Raw genomic sequence first — 16,154 nt, forward strand, 5'->3', positions numbered from 1 at the left:
TTATCAATATGCCTAGAAGCGAAAGATAAATTTCTTCTTTGTTTGATCAATAGAGTAATAACTGCAAGTGCTATGAATGAAGATAAAGCTATCTCTTCTATTTTCATATCCAACCACATTATTTGACTTGATCTCATCTGTGTCAGAGAATTCTATCGCTTGGCTACACACAATGCACAGAACGCATTTCCTTTCATTGATTCTCAATTTCCCCATCATTAATTTCATTGACTGAGTAGCAGGCTTTCAAATTAGGGAAAAGTAAAGCTCAAACAATGAAGTTCCATCAGCTTAGTATTACTGATTTTCTTTATTCTGTTTTGGGACGATGGTGGACAGAGCTCTTACGATTGTTGCATTTTTTCATGCTACCTCAGAGCAAAAGTAAAACATGCATAATAATAGAAATCATAGTGTCTAGAATAGTGCTTGATATCAAGTTTAACAATAGGTATTGATAGAATACACAAACCAAGATCCATAAAGTAATCAATACTCAAATATTATTCATACACTGGTATGTATGCTGCAAATATCTGGATGAAAAGTCATGATTCTGTCTTCAAGTATCTTATAGATAATTGCAAGTCTCCTGTTAAATTATTACAGGGCAGATGCATTGGTACAGTGGGAAGAAAGAAGATAGGGCAGCTATTAATACCTGAAGAAGTTAGGGAACTTCTTATTTATTCATTCTCATATCACTCATTCTCTTTTGACATAGTCCTATTCATTTATCATATCATACACATGGGTAATAATAAAGCTAATTATCCTATTTCAGATAGGAGTTAAATATTTTTTAATGACTCTCACCTTTGATACAGGTTTCTAAAACTTGAAATCATTTCTTATATTTATCATAATCTATTCCAGCCTTGATATAATTAAATCCTACTTGATTTTACAGCTTATATATTTACTAAGCCTTAAGCATCCTGCATTTTAATACTGTATTCCTCACACTTAAAATAATGTTAGGTTTAATAAAAAAATGTGTTAAACAAACCAATGCACCTGTTAAATGCCTTACATTCCAGTGAAAGGAGATTTACAAAAACAAAATATAAAATACAGTAATAAGTTTTGTGAAAGGTATAAAATCAAGGTGATACAATGAAAGGGGCCAGGTGACTATTTTAAATAGGGCGAACAAGGAAGATCCCCAGGGAGTGACAACTGATGTGAGGCAAGAAAGACCTTGTGGCAAGGTCTTCAGAAGAGCAGTCCAAGTTGAGTGTTTAAGGGCTCCTACCTTGGGAATTATCTTGGGAATTTGGAGAAATTTTTAAAAAAAGTGATAATAAGAAAGTCTATTACATATTTGTGAGAGAGCAAATATGGACAGAGCATTTTGGGGTCTTGTAGGGTAGGATAATGAGTGTGCAATTTATTTTATAGTCATTATGAAGTGTAATGGTTCTCAACTAGGTGACAATTTGGGCATTGCAGGAAATACTGACATGTTTTTGTTACAGATGGGAGAGGGAGGTGCTACTGGCAGGTAGTGAATTGAGTCCAGGAATACCACTAAACCTTCTACACTAAACAAGACAGTTCCTCAAAGCAAAGAATTATCCTGCTCAAAATGTCCATAGTGTTGAGATTGAGAAACTGTTTTAAGTGACGGTAAAGAGGTAAGCATAAAGTGATATAATCTAACTTACATTTTAATTACTCTTCATATTTGTTGAAAATTAAATTATGCAGCAGAAAACATGGAACCTGAATGACCACAAGAGATTTTTGTAGTGTTCAAAAAATAAGACATAATAACATTTACATTGATCAGATACTTTCTCTGTGTAGTTTTATTTCTGAAAATGATTTCATTTGTGCCATATATAAACTCATACAATAAGTCATACTTTTTACTAGGTTCTAGTGCATTTGCATTCTCTTCACCTCTTGCCTCAAAGTATTGCAGCTTTAACAACTTTGACAATAGAGAAGACAAGGGGTCAATCTATCATCAACAGAATATTTAATATTTCAGTGAAATCTCATATTGATCATACCCCAGCCCCACAATGCTCTTTTTTTTAAATTTATTTTCCTCTCTTCAGGGTCATAACAAATAAAATATGGCATTTTTCCCAACAACGATTTATACCACCAGAAGGAAGATGTAATGTGAATGCTGAACATTCTCCATTAGCTATTATTTATATACTATTTCTACTTGTCAAATATTATTCACAGAAGATCAAAATATGATGGTGATTATTTTTCTCTTCAATTCTAGGCATTTTGATTAAGTTGCTACACACTCATATATCATTCAGTGAAAAACAGTTTTGAACTAAAGCAAAAAAAGAGCAGAAATAATTGTGATAGTTCAGAAAACAATTCAGTCTTCCAAGAACTGGGAATTTTGAAAGAATTTTCAAGCCTGTCATGTGCTTTGGATCTAAAGCTAATGAAAAGCAACAGGAATCATTCCGTTCAAAGACCTGAGGTACCACTGACAACTGATATTTTAAGTATAGTCTTTTTAGAAAGCTGTTCATTCAGATTTCAGGACTGCCATTTACATTTTTGGGCAAATCACAGTCAAATGTCTCTGAGCCAAGTTTACTACCCTGTAAATTGAGGATGATATCAGATATTAAATAACAAGCCAATGCATAAGACATACAGTACACACTATTAATGTAAAACCAATGAGTTAATTAAAAGGAATCCTGTTCAGATTTCTATCCAAATTTTGTAGTCATTGTTGGATTGTAAGGTTTTAATGTTGCAGGCTCATTTTATTTGTTTAACTCTTCATTAAAGTTGGAGTTAAGAACTGATATAAATGTTGCCTGTACCCTCCCACTTTAATTGTCCAAGTGAAACACACATTTAGACACTTTTGTCAGCCAGGCCTTGACCCTCAACTGCTCTGGCCAACATTACAGAGACCAGCCAAGTAATAAATCCCTCCCTGTTCAGTTCACAACTGTAGGGAAGACCAAAAATCCCCTTAGTTATTTGAGCATGGCACCAAAGAGAAATTGGACTTTCAGGTATATATGGCTCTCAGAAAAAATAAAAGAAAGGTTTATCCCCAAAAATAAGTGGGAAACTTCTCATGGAAATAGAGAAAAATGAAGGGCTGAAGGGGGGAAATTAGAAGGAAAGGGAAATTCACACTTTCTATTACTTATTTGTGTCCATGTGCAGAGCACAAATTTCAGATATGCGATCTCATTTAATACTCCTAACGTAAGGGTGGAGAAAGAATTCTATTCCTATTTATAGATGAGAAAACTGAGATTCCAAAGAGAAATTAAATACATTGCCTACATATTTACAACTAGAAAATAGTAGAACTTGGATTTTCACAGGAGTTTTGTCTCCATACAAAGCCAGTGATCTCTCCACTGCAGTACATTTTCTATCTGACACACAGTGCTTTGTGAAATTATGTGCCAACTAAGCACTGACCTCAACAGCATAAAATACTTTTGCATCATGTTTACAGTCAAACAAATACTTGAAATAAAAATTGAGACAGAGAAAGACAAATACAATATGATCCACTCATATGTAGAATTTAAGGAACAAAACAAATGAGCAAAGGGGAAAAGAGAGAGAGAGGGGCAAACCAAGAAACAGACTTTTTTTTTTTTTTAAAGACTTCATTTACTTATTTGACAGAGAGAGAGAGATCACAAGTAGGCAGAGAGACAGGCAGAGAGAGAGGGAGAAGCAGGCTTCCTGCCGAGCAGAGAGACCGATGCGGGACTCAATCCCAGGACCCTGGGATCATGACCTGAGCTGAAAGCAGAGGCTTTAACCCACTGAGCCACCCAGGCACACCAAGAGCAACTTATTTTTTACAGCTATATGTACAGTTCACCTGGATGTGTCTGTGGAATGAGCTCTAATTTAGGAGTCATGAGTCCCTGGGGAATTAGAGAAGTGATTCAAAAATTCTAAGTTTCTTTTGCCTCATCTGTTCATTGTTCAGAATGTGACAATCCCTTCTGGCTTTGAACTGGCTGACCGTTAGCCTAGTTTCTTCTGTTGAACTAATTTATTTTATTTAAACCATCTTAGAAACTCTCTATTTCCTACTGGCTCTGGGAAAAATAAAGGAGTAAAAGAGGTTGGTTGGATGGATGGATAGATAGATAAAGGTTTGGAGTAAATATCTATCTTGTAAAGACTAAAAAAATAGCTAAAGACTATTATCTTAAGAAATAAATACCAGTCAAACAATTCTCTCTCTCTGAATCCAATGGAGAATTTCACTAGTAATAATCTGATGATCAAATATTCCAGGTCAATCTGCAACTTTTAAAACTTGCTTCAGGAAAAGAATATTTTAAAAACTATTTTATGAATATATTTTTAGTCAAAACCATTTTTAGAATAAATATTTTAATGTACTTCACATGGAAAATGCAAAACATTTCTAAATTTACAAGGAAGATTAAAAATGAATAAAGGTAAAATACTTAAAAAGATTTTCAAACTGTATTCAAATTATAGTATGTACCAAGGAAAAGTTATCAGATTCAGAGTTCTCAACTCAGACTTATTGGGATATAACTTTAAAAATTGGAAGGCAGGTGAATCATGAGAGACTATGGACTCTGAAAAACAATCTGAGGGGTTTGAAGTGGTGGGGGGGTGGGAGGTTGGGGTACCAGGTGGTGGGTATTATAGAGGGCACAGATTGCATGGAGCACTGGGTGTGGTGAAAAAATAATGAATAAGGTTATGCTTAAAATAAATTTTAAAAAAATTTTAAAAAAATATTATTCAGCTTTCATATGTCTCAAATTTCTATTGTGAAATCGGTTAACCAAACATGGACTGATGCTACCTTTATCAGTTATTTATAAACTGTAATCTCAATATCAATATTCACCATGAAACTATTACATATATATATGTAGAGAGTTGCATTTCTCTGAGGCAAACTTCTTATTGATTTCTGAAAATTTCTTATATGGCAGTTTTATGACATTTCTAATAGGTTTCTCTTGAGTAAACACAGGTTTAGTCTATTATTATTTCCATCCTCTAAATTTACTTTTCTGTGTTTTTTGGAGAAGTCTTCTGATTTCTCAAGTGGAAGGGAAAAAAAAGAAATAACCTCCTAGGTTTTATCTAGACTTCTTTCCCTTTTTATATTTTTGAGTTCTATAAACAACAAAGAAACAAAAAACAATGTCTACTTCTTTTTTTTTTTAATAATGTCTACTTCTAAAGTTTAATCTTCTTCAAGTAATAAGCATCTTAATGTGAACCAGAGAAAAAGCATATTAAAAGACGAAATACTTAAGGAATATCAAGTTTTAGATGCCTAGAAATCTCTGCAAAGATTATTCCTATTATTTTTTTTTTCCTTAACTACTTTTTTTTTCTAAAGTAGTTCGTTGGTATTTCGTCCTTTGCTTGTATGTAAAGGGTAGAATAGTCATTACAGGAAATGAAGACTCCATTAGCTTGAGTGGTGCCCTTTGGCTGATAGACATAATATTCTTAAACTGGAGTACTTTGCAGTGCCAATCTCTACTAATGGAGAATCACTACATATATATATCTATGACCATCCTAAAATACTTTTTCTCTTTATAAAGAATTGGACAAGAACAGGTAGAACATGAAAAATCATTCATTAAGTGCAGCAAGAAAGCCATTAGGATCATAATTCCCAAGCATTAAGGAAGAGATAATGAGCCTTGGAGAAGAATAATCTTACGTATGTACATATGTCATCAAGCTTACTTCTAATGGGGAGAAAGAGAGAGGTTAAAATGCTCCAAATGGTATATAAAGACTCTTTTCTGAGGGAAACAGTACCTTCATAAATATCCAAATAAGGTGCTTGTAAAAGTGTCTCAACCTTTCTAACTTAACATAAAATGCTAAGTGAATCCCTTTTGCCTCTGGTAAAAATATATTTTGCAGATTTCTATTTTAGAGATTGATGGCTCAATCTTAAAAGACAATATAATATAAGAGGAGATATGAATAAAACCAGTAAAGGAATAAAATAAATAAAAAATGTTATCTCTGTGCTTCTCTATACAAATTTTTCCAAATTTAGTTCAATGATACTGAAAAAATCTGTGAATGCTAATTACTGCATTAACTACCAGTGGTGTTTTACTTATAAAAGCCAGTTTGTTAAGCTTGTATGGTGACACAGGTTTGATCCACAGCTGTATGTGTGGCAGTAGTGATTCCTAGTCAACGTTTACAGTCAGAGAAGCAGAGAAGCAGCAGAATGACTTAAACTGTGAACCCAAACATGTACCTAACTCTGCAGCTAAGGTTTCATCCACCACACTAGGAGTTTCATAGGGGCACACTTTTTTTTTCCTCTATACCAAGAAAATAGCCATCTAAATATTTCTGGTATTTGGTTTACATGTGAGATATCTTGAAGTTACCTTAATAACAAATAAAAGGCTGAACAGTGAAAAATCAACTCTTCTTGGATCCTTAAGAGAGGAGAAGACACAGTAAACCATTGCTCCCAAGACTGGAGAGACAGAGGAATATAGGGAGACGTGGCTTACCTGAGGAAAAACTCACAGAAGAAACCACCTCAGGAATCAGTACCCATGTAGGAAAACTGGAAGTGAAATTGACAAACTGCCAGAAGCTCAGTGTGGATAAGGGATCCACTTATCCATTATCAACTTCCAGAATCAACTTCCAGGAATTTGACGAGATTCTCAAGGTGAATACAGGACAAAAATCCTCATATGTTTCTGGCTGGGAGAGGGCAGAGGGAACCATTTTGAAATACACAGGAGCATTCTATTCTTCTTAATAAGGACTGCCTTCATGGGAAACTAATTAACTGAGGATAGCCTGCTGAGGTATTATAAGAGCCTCACTCATTTAGAGGAAAGGAAATATCCAACTCTAGGCAACTCTATCCGAACTGTTTCACCAAAAGGAGGAAAAACACTGAGAAGCTCATATGAAGTTCCTAATATAGATGAATAGGTTCACTAAAAAACTGAGTCCTGGGGCGCCTGGGTGGCTCAGTGGGTTAAGCTGCTGCCTTCGGCTCAGGTCATGATCTCGGGGTCCTGGGATTGAGTCCCGCCTCAGGCTCTTTGCTCAGAGGGGAGCCTGCTTCCCCTCCCTCTCTCTGCCTGCCTGTCTACTGTGATCTCTCTCTGCCAAATAAATAGATAAAATCTTAAAAAAAAAAAAAAAACAAAACTGAGTCCTAATTATAGAACTGTAGAAAGCCTTCCCTGTCCACACATCTCACCACCACATTACTAAAGGCCTATTTACAGTCCCTTTCACTCTGTACGTCTTGCCCAGCTATCAGGAAAAAATGTACAAGGCCAAACAAAGGACAAAAATCTCAGTTTTAAGAGAGGGAGAACACATCAGACCAGATGAAGTAGGGGTATAGGAATTATACGACATGATTATTATGCTAAGGTCTCTGATGATGAAGTAGATAGCATGCTGGAACAGATGAGCTATGCAAATGGAGAGGGAAATCCTAAAAAAAGAACAACAAAATGAAAAACCTGCTAGAGACAAAAAACAAAAACAAAGAAACAAACAAAAAAAGCCACTATAACAAATACGAATCTCATTAAAGAGCTTGTTAGTAGACTGGACAGAGCTGAGAAAAGAATATCTGAGCTAGAGGACATATCAAGAATTCTTGAAAATCAAAAGGCAAGGAGAACAAGAATTGGGGGAAAAAAATAGAATATCTAAGAACTATGGGACAACTACAAAGATACTTGTAGTTGCATAATGGGAATACCAGAAGGAGAAGAGAAAGCAAAAACAGAAAAAAAAGTTTGATAAAATGATGACTGACAAATTCCCCCAAATTAATGTCAGACAGTAAACCACATATCCAGGAATCTCAGAGAACAACACCGGGAATAAATGCAAAAACCAAAAACCCCAAAACTCAACTTTTTCTAGTCATAATTTTCAAACTACAGAAAATGAAAGATAAAGGAGGAATTCTGAAAGAAGCCAGAGGAAAAAAAAAACACTTTACATAATTACATCTGACCAAATGCATGATCAATGAAAGAATTAATAAACCAAACTTCATTAAAATTAAAATTAAAATTCATTAAAATTAACAACTTCTGGGGCACCTGAGTGGCTCACTGGGTAAGCCTCTGCCTTTGGCTCAGGTCGTGATCCCATGGTCCTGGGATTGAGCCCTACACTGGGCTCTCTGTTCAGTGGGGAGCTTGCTTCCTCCTCTCTCTCTGCCTGCCGCTCTGTCCACTTGTGAACGAACTCTCTCTCTCTCCATTAAATAAATAAATAAATAAATCTATCTTAAAAAATTAAATTAACAACTTCTGTTCTGCAGAAGACAACATCAAGAGAATGAGAAGACAAGCCACAAACTAAGAGAAAGCATGTGCAAAAGACACATCTGAACAACAGGACTGTTGTTCAAAATATACAAAGAACTCTTAGAAGTCAACAAGTAGAAAACAAACAATCCAATTAAAAAATGGGCCTAAAGTCTTAAGAAATGTCTAACCAAAGAATAAATACCTCAGATGGTGACTCTCTTGGGGGTTAGGGTCTTATAGAGGTAATTAAGTTAAAATGGGGTCATTAGTGTGGGCCCTAATCCAATATGACTGGCATCCTTATAAGAGGAAATTTGTACATAAGTATATACAGAGAGAGACCATTTGAAAATACAGGGGGAAGATGGCTATGTACAAACCAAGGAGAGAGGTCTCAGAAGAAACCAACCTGTGACACCTTGATCTCAGACTTCTACGTAAATACATTTATGTTGTTTCAGTCACCAAATCTGGGGCCCTTTTATAATATAGTCAGAGTACACTAACACAGTTGCCTCGTTGAAAAGTGTTGGAAAGAAACAGAGTCAGGGAGCCACCATAAACATAAAACTAAACTCTAAACTATTTACAGGAAGAACTATATGGAAAGCCATGTTGTCTTCTGACATTAGTAGTAGTGGCTGGATGGAGAGTAGGAAGAAAGTCAACAAGAAAAGCAGAATGTATACAGGCGGCAAAGCCAAAGATCATGACAGAACTCATACAGCGAGGTGATTCAGCCAGAATGAAGCGCTGGGTTACAAATAAGATGACAAGATGAATGCTAACCCTTATAGACTCTGGATTTTATTTGTGTACAAAAATAGCTATTGTTTCCTATGAAATGTAAAGTGAATGCTAACAGTGCACTAACATTATTTTTTAAATCTCAGTATCGCAGACATTTCGAAGCAACTGAAAAGCAAGGGAGGCTGTTTTAAGACATTTATTTTTAATAAAACACTGCTTCCATACTTGGATTGCAAATTTTCCAGAGTCTAAATCACAATAAATATAAAACATTGAACACCAGAGAATTTTAACTATCTCCTTGAACAATGTAAACACAATACTTCCAGAGCTTTGTGAAAGAAGGAAGTGTTCTCTTTTTAAATCTGTAACCAGATGTGAGATTACTGGTCTTTGTTTCAACCACAATGACGATGGAGAGGAAGAAATTAATTGCAATTCTGATGAATGGAATGCCTGACAAAATAATAGTTTTTAGCAGATCATTGTTTTCACTCTTTAATTTCTATCCAGCAAAGTTTTATTTCAATGGTACATCATCATAATTGCCATTTTTATAAACATCAAACTGTGCAGGTGCATTTGCAAACTCACCCTCTGCGGCAAATACAACGAACTAAAAAAATGTAGAAGAGATTATAAAACCACAGAATTTTTTTGAGCATATGGTGATATGTAGAATGTCTGCCTTAAAGAAAACTTAAAAATGGCGGACCTTTCCAAATTGGTAGCCCGCCATAAGCAAAAGAGCCATAGGTTCTGATATTTGCAATTCAATAATTCACTTCCATTGTCTTTCACAGACTTTGTCCTTCTGCCATGTACTTTAATATTAGGTTTAGTGCATGTATGTCCTTCAGATTAGCACTTAATTAAATATCAGCACTGAATTTCTCATTAGTCAGTGAGTAAGATGGGAATTAAATTCAGGCTGGCCCATGAATGGAACATCTTTAAGGGTACTGTGGGATGCCAGGGTAACATTGACATGATCAGTGGGACATGTTATTTCCCAAAATTCATTCCATGAAATTTGAGATTAAACACTAATATAAATTTCTTATTCCTCAAGCTTGTGCATTAATTCATGTGCTTCAGGTGCTGCCTAAGGACCTGATGATATACTCAATCTAGGAATGTGTATTTCATGTGTTAGAATTCAGTTTTTAGCTCTTTTTCATTAATTCATATATAAATTGCAAAACTCCAGCTCAAGTCTAAAGATGAGAACTGATAACACATACAAATAGTTTCACTTTTTAATAAATGTATCAGATTAGTGCATGATCCTTGTGATGATCTGAGAAAACATTATAAATACAGTATTATTTTTTGGTGACCAGAAATATTTACTACCCACAATAGGTTTCCACTTAGCTGTGTAATTGCTAAAATTTCACCATGATGAATTCATTCATTTGGGCTAAAACTGAATTATTTCTTTCTTCTAAGAGAATGGTTATATCAACATTTACCCTGAAAGTTTATTTTCATGGGTTCATAAAATCTTAGCTTTGGAAATACACTTAGTAGAATTTATTCAGTCAAACCAACTTTATGCATTAACCTCTTCTCCAACCTCTCTGAAATCTGTTTTCTCTTTGAAAATACTCCATGGCTCAGAAGACACTTCCATTCCATTTTTTAATTCTTCTAATTTTAGGAAAAAACACCAGGAAAACATTTTCTAATTTTAGAAAAAAAAATAGCTAATTTTGGCTGTTCTGAAAGGCCTCTGGAGTTACATACAAGAAATAATATTACTGTATGTGATCACTCTTTAAATATTTGAAAATATTTATCATGTTCCTATTTAAACTTCTTTGTTTTAAACTAAATAATCTCACTTCTTTCAATGGCTTCTTCTATAGTACACTTTCTCCATGATTTACTTAAGAAACTCAAATGATAATGGTAAAAAGTTAATACATGGCAGGCAGTCTTCCAGTTGTTTGTATGGTGGTGACTAAACACAGCTCCTGCATTCATGCTTTTAGAGTTGAATGAGGAGAGAGACAAAACAAGTAAACAAACATAAAAGTCTGACAATTGATAAATTCTGTGGAGAAAACTCTGAGAGAGCTATGAGAGAGAATTACAAGAATTTAACCAGCTTACAAATAGTCAGGGATATATCAAATGGAGTCAAGTGAAAGAAAGAAGGATGTTCTAAAGAGAGGAAACAGACAAATGAAAATTGGGAGAATATATTGGCAATTTCAATTACAGGAAAAGAACCACTACCATGAATATATAAATAGTTCTCAAAATCAAATAGATGTATCTAGGATACTAGAACAGGAAAATACTTGAGTAGAAAAACTGATGAAATTTGAATATGGTGTATAGTTAGAAAAGATTAATTGACTTTTTGATAGCTGTGCTATGGTATGTAAGATATTACCATTAGGGGGAAGTGGATGAAGATTGGGGTACTCTATTATTTTTGTAACTTCCTATAATATGAAATCAGTTCATCTGTCAAGGAAAGCATCTTACAGAAAAACGTAGACAAAGGTCCCTTAAACATGTGAAAAGATCATTAAATTACTCATAGTTAAAGAAATGGAAAACAAAACTTCAGTAAGATCTTTTTCACTGTGACAATGCTTAACAGAAATTTTATATGATAACAATAAACTTCTTAGATAAGTCCCAGAAAAATCATCACTATCTGACTTTGCTTGTAAGAGAGTAAAATGATGCAACCACTATGGATGCGAATTTGATGAATTTTCTTCAAAATTACGAACATGGCTATCTCATGAGAATTGCACTTAAGACAATTTTGAAGAATAATGTGCTGCACTTATGAGAAATTGTAATTAAGCTACACTCCCACCAACATGAAACAAGACATGCACATGCTTATTACTTATTCATTCTGGAATGATGTGACAAAGTAAAATAATGGAAACCATATATATACATGACATTCATAAGAAACTGGCCTGAAAAGCTTTTGGTGCATTCACATAATGTAGCACCATGATGCTTAAGCACAGTGAAGAAGACCTCTAGAGACTGACAGTATTTTTTAGCATGAACTGTCAAATGAAAAAGGACAGGTATGAAAGAATGTATACAGCAGGCTAATTCTGTGTGAGAGAGGAGAAATAAGAATATATGTATTGCATGTGTTTATGTGTGTGTGTGGGGGGGTTCATGTTTATTTTTGCAAAAAGAAAAGAAACATAGGAAAGATAAACCAGATATTAATGAAAAATATTACTTTTGCAGGGTAGATGGTATAAATGAGGGACTAGGAATGGGAGTCTGAATTTTTCAAGTATCATTTTTAAGTAGTTTGAATTTTAATACACATCCATTTTTTGCAGATTTAAAATACAGAATAAAGTATGGAAAAATTTTCAAATTGACTAAGAATAGAAATTATAAAATTTAACTTTATATCAAATTGTAAGTATGCAAACCAGACCAAATAATTATTTCACATAACTTTTTAACACTCTTCTCAAGAAATAAATTCTAAGAGTGAAAGTTAAAAAAAAGTCTTGAGATTGATTTATAGGTCTGTTTTTGGTAAAAGCGTTAGTCGTATGATGCAAAATTATTTTTAATATGTTCTGGAATAAGGCAAGTGAGTATATATACTAAGTATTTTTGAAAACCATAGTTTTCACTGACTAAGAAGCTAAAATCAAACAAATGTGAAGTAGGGAGGGTAAGAATAAATGCCGTGGGTTTGGTTGAGAATTGGACATATTAATATAGGTTTGTATTCCAGTAAAACTATTTTTCTAACTGTATTCACTCAAAGGGCTTAGAAATAATGACATCTCAGTATCCTAAGGATGTCCAAGCCCTAGATACTGGTTTCAAAATACCATTCCCTAGTAAAAAAGAAACCAGTTCCTTGGAGAAATGAATGGTTATAAATTTAGACAGAAAATTTAGAACACTGTGCCTGAAAACAAGAATGCAGGAGCTAGTGGGCTGGGAATTCCATGAATCAAAGATGAGACAATATTCAATTAAGTTGAATATTGAATAATAAGATAAACAGATTATAACACATGGAATTTAGCATAGTGATATTAAAAATAATGGCAATGATGGCAATGTTAATAATAGAGATGAAGGGGGGCCTCCCCTTTATAGGAAAATTCTGAAGAAATGACAGAATTGAAAAACACCATTTCATAATCCCATGTAACAGTTTATCCAGGTAAGGGTCATCAAGAGATGTTAAAACCATTTGATAAAAGGTTTCAGAGGAACTGAACATGTACATACCACCTTCCAAAAATACCACCTTTTATCATTTATATTGACCAGCCTCCTAATCAAGAAATCAAATTCAACACTACCAATATTGTGAAATAGAATATTACACACCTCCAAGATTGATACACTAAACATACAAACATCACTTTTATAGTATTCTGTCCCAAAGTGTTGAATCTTAATCTAGTAATGAGGAAACGAATAGAGACATGTAGAATATTGGATGCTCAGTAGGGGAGGTGGCATAAACTCCATGAAAAAGTATATGCTGTGGGGAAAAAACAAAAGAAGGTATAGGGGCTATCTTAGATTTAACATAACTAATGAAGCATACAAATCAAATACATCAACTTTTACTGGATCTTTGACTTTAAAGTAATGATAAATGAAATTTTGGTGCAAACTAAATATGGACTATGTATGAGATGGTATTATTGAATTAATCTTATTTTTCAGTGGATACTGCTGCAAATGTCTTTATTCTTATGAGATGCTTGCTAAAGTATTTTGGGATAAAGTGTCATGGTCTCTTCAATTTATTTTCAAAAGATTGAGGGAAGAGGGAGGATGTCAACAACAGTTTAAAAATGTCAATATTTGGCAAATCTAGGCAAATATATGCAGTTGTTAAATGTATCTTTTTTTTTCTTTTTCTTATAAGCAACAGAGGTGGAGGAATGCCAATTAAATTAAAATCATATATTGAGTTTATAACGGAGTAATAGTCATTTCAAACACCTCTAAAGTACCATTTAGATATGCAATAAAAAACAGAATATAGACAGATGTCCTCAGAATTTCAACTCTTTCTTATATGTATTTATAACTAATCTGTTCTGACTTCTTTCTTACCAATAAATCCTTTCGAGGTTGTCATACTTTAGGTATCTTCAAGTGAATTAAAGCACTTGAAAACTCCACATTGAAGTCAATCAACTCTTACTTAGTGCCTATTGTGAACCTTGTGCTATGTTGGTAACTGAAAAATCAAGAATGAACAAAAATCTCACAATGATACTAGTGGTGTAATATGGTAAGTGTAAGTAAATGTAAACCAGAGGAATGTAAACAAGAAATATTTCAGAAGGAAAATGAGGTGAAAACCAAAACTATTTAAATTCCTCATGATTTTGCTCTTCAACGACATTGAAATTTTTTTTTTTTTTGGTCTTTCAGTTGAAGATGGAGAGAAAGTGATATGAGCACCTGGAAGCAATTTGCGGATAAATTCAATCATTTAGGGATGTATTCTTGCATCGTTTGCCTTTTATAAAGGACAAAGAAAGACAAAAAATAAAAAGGAAGGATGTGGGAAAGGAGCTTCTGAGATAGTTAGATGTTAAAATCATTATATATTTTGGAAATACTAGACTATACATAAATGTGCCTGTCTATAATTTGCTCTAACTGTTGCAATTTAGGAAATGGGAAGAAAATGTGATCTAAAACTGTATACTAAAATAAAGCTAAGAATTACTCTTAGGAGACCATTATGGGTGGAATTGCATACTCTTAAAAGTTCTGTTGGAGTCCTAACCTCCAGTACTTCAGAATGACCTTAGTTCGAAATAGGATCGTTGCAGGCATAACCCATTAAGATGAGGTCATACTGGAGTACAAAAGGCTTCTAATCTAATATGACTGGTGTCCTAATAAGAACAGAAGAGACAGAGATACACACACCCACCAAGGGGGAATATCATGGGACAACAAAGGCAGAGATTGACAGCTGCAAGCCATAGGATGCCAGAGACAGACAGAAAACCACCAGAGGCTGACAAGAAGCAAAGAAGGATTCTCCTTACAGGTTTCATGAGGGAACATGGCCCTGCTAACACTTTGATCTTTGACTTTTAGCCTCCAGAGCTATGAGATAGTCAATTTTTACTGTTTTAAGATGCCCAGTTTGTGGTACCTTGTAAAGCTAACTCTAGGAAACCAACATAGGAGCTTATGAAGATTAATACTATGCCTTCCATTATATGTTTAGGCAACAAAAAACCCCCAAATTATCAGTGGGATATACTTCTGTAATATGTCAAATATATACTCAAAAGCTCTGTCTCCTGCAAACATCAAATACAGATGTTATCTGTAACAACACTTCAAAGTTACCTCTGAACTTTCTTCTGGGAAACTGCCAGAGTTGGAACCAAGGCACTCACTTTCATGAAACATGAAAGCTGCAAGGCCTGGCTATCAAATGAGTTTTAGTTTACATCTCTTCTTATTCTGAAGATGTAGGCCAAGTCCTCTCCAAGCAGTTTATAAAATACTCTCAGGCCTTTGTTTAGGGATTAATAATAATCCTAGTACTCAAGCCTTCTTCCAACCCTCTTTTCCAACTGAGGCAAAAAGAAAAATCAAGTGAAAATCCGATGGCCACTTTAACTACCTTCTAACTTTATATGCCAAAGATGTCTCAATAGAACAAAAGCAATCAATCAAAAATCAAATGGTTTGCAAATTTATAAGCCTTTATGCATAATTATGGCAAAAAAATTGACTTAGGACTATGGCTAAAGCCAGGATGTGTAAGAAAGGTTTAACAACCCCCACAATTCCCAAGTTGACCCAAAGAATGGATCATCTGCAGAAGAGATTCTAGTCTCAATTTGTACCCCTGTTTACAGCTGAAGATCATGGGGAACATCCTGAAAGTTTCCATCTTTGTGTGTGTACTTCCTGCAGGAGGTACAAAAAAGAGTGCTGCATCTGGATGCTAATCTTCACCACAAAAATCTTAGCCAGTGGTAAAATGTTGCCCAGTAATAGCCTAGATGCTCTCCCACAAAATGTAGAAGCAGAAACAGGCATATATGGGACAGAGTTGAAGAAAAATAA

General features: G+C 34.3%; 1 pseudogene; it reads left to right on the forward strand.

Moving 5' to 3' along the window:
* The first annotated feature begins 328 nt into the window (after window positions 1-328).
* Window positions 329-16,154, forward strand: part of LOC122913598 — a 107,261-nt pseudogene continuing 91,435 nt past the window's right edge.

The sequence above is a fragment of the Neovison vison genome, chromosome 7, assembly GCF_020171115.1.
Source record: "Neovison vison isolate M4711 chromosome 7, ASM_NN_V1, whole genome shotgun sequence".
Taxonomy (NCBI): Eukaryota; Metazoa; Chordata; class Mammalia; order Carnivora; family Mustelidae; genus Neogale; species Neogale vison.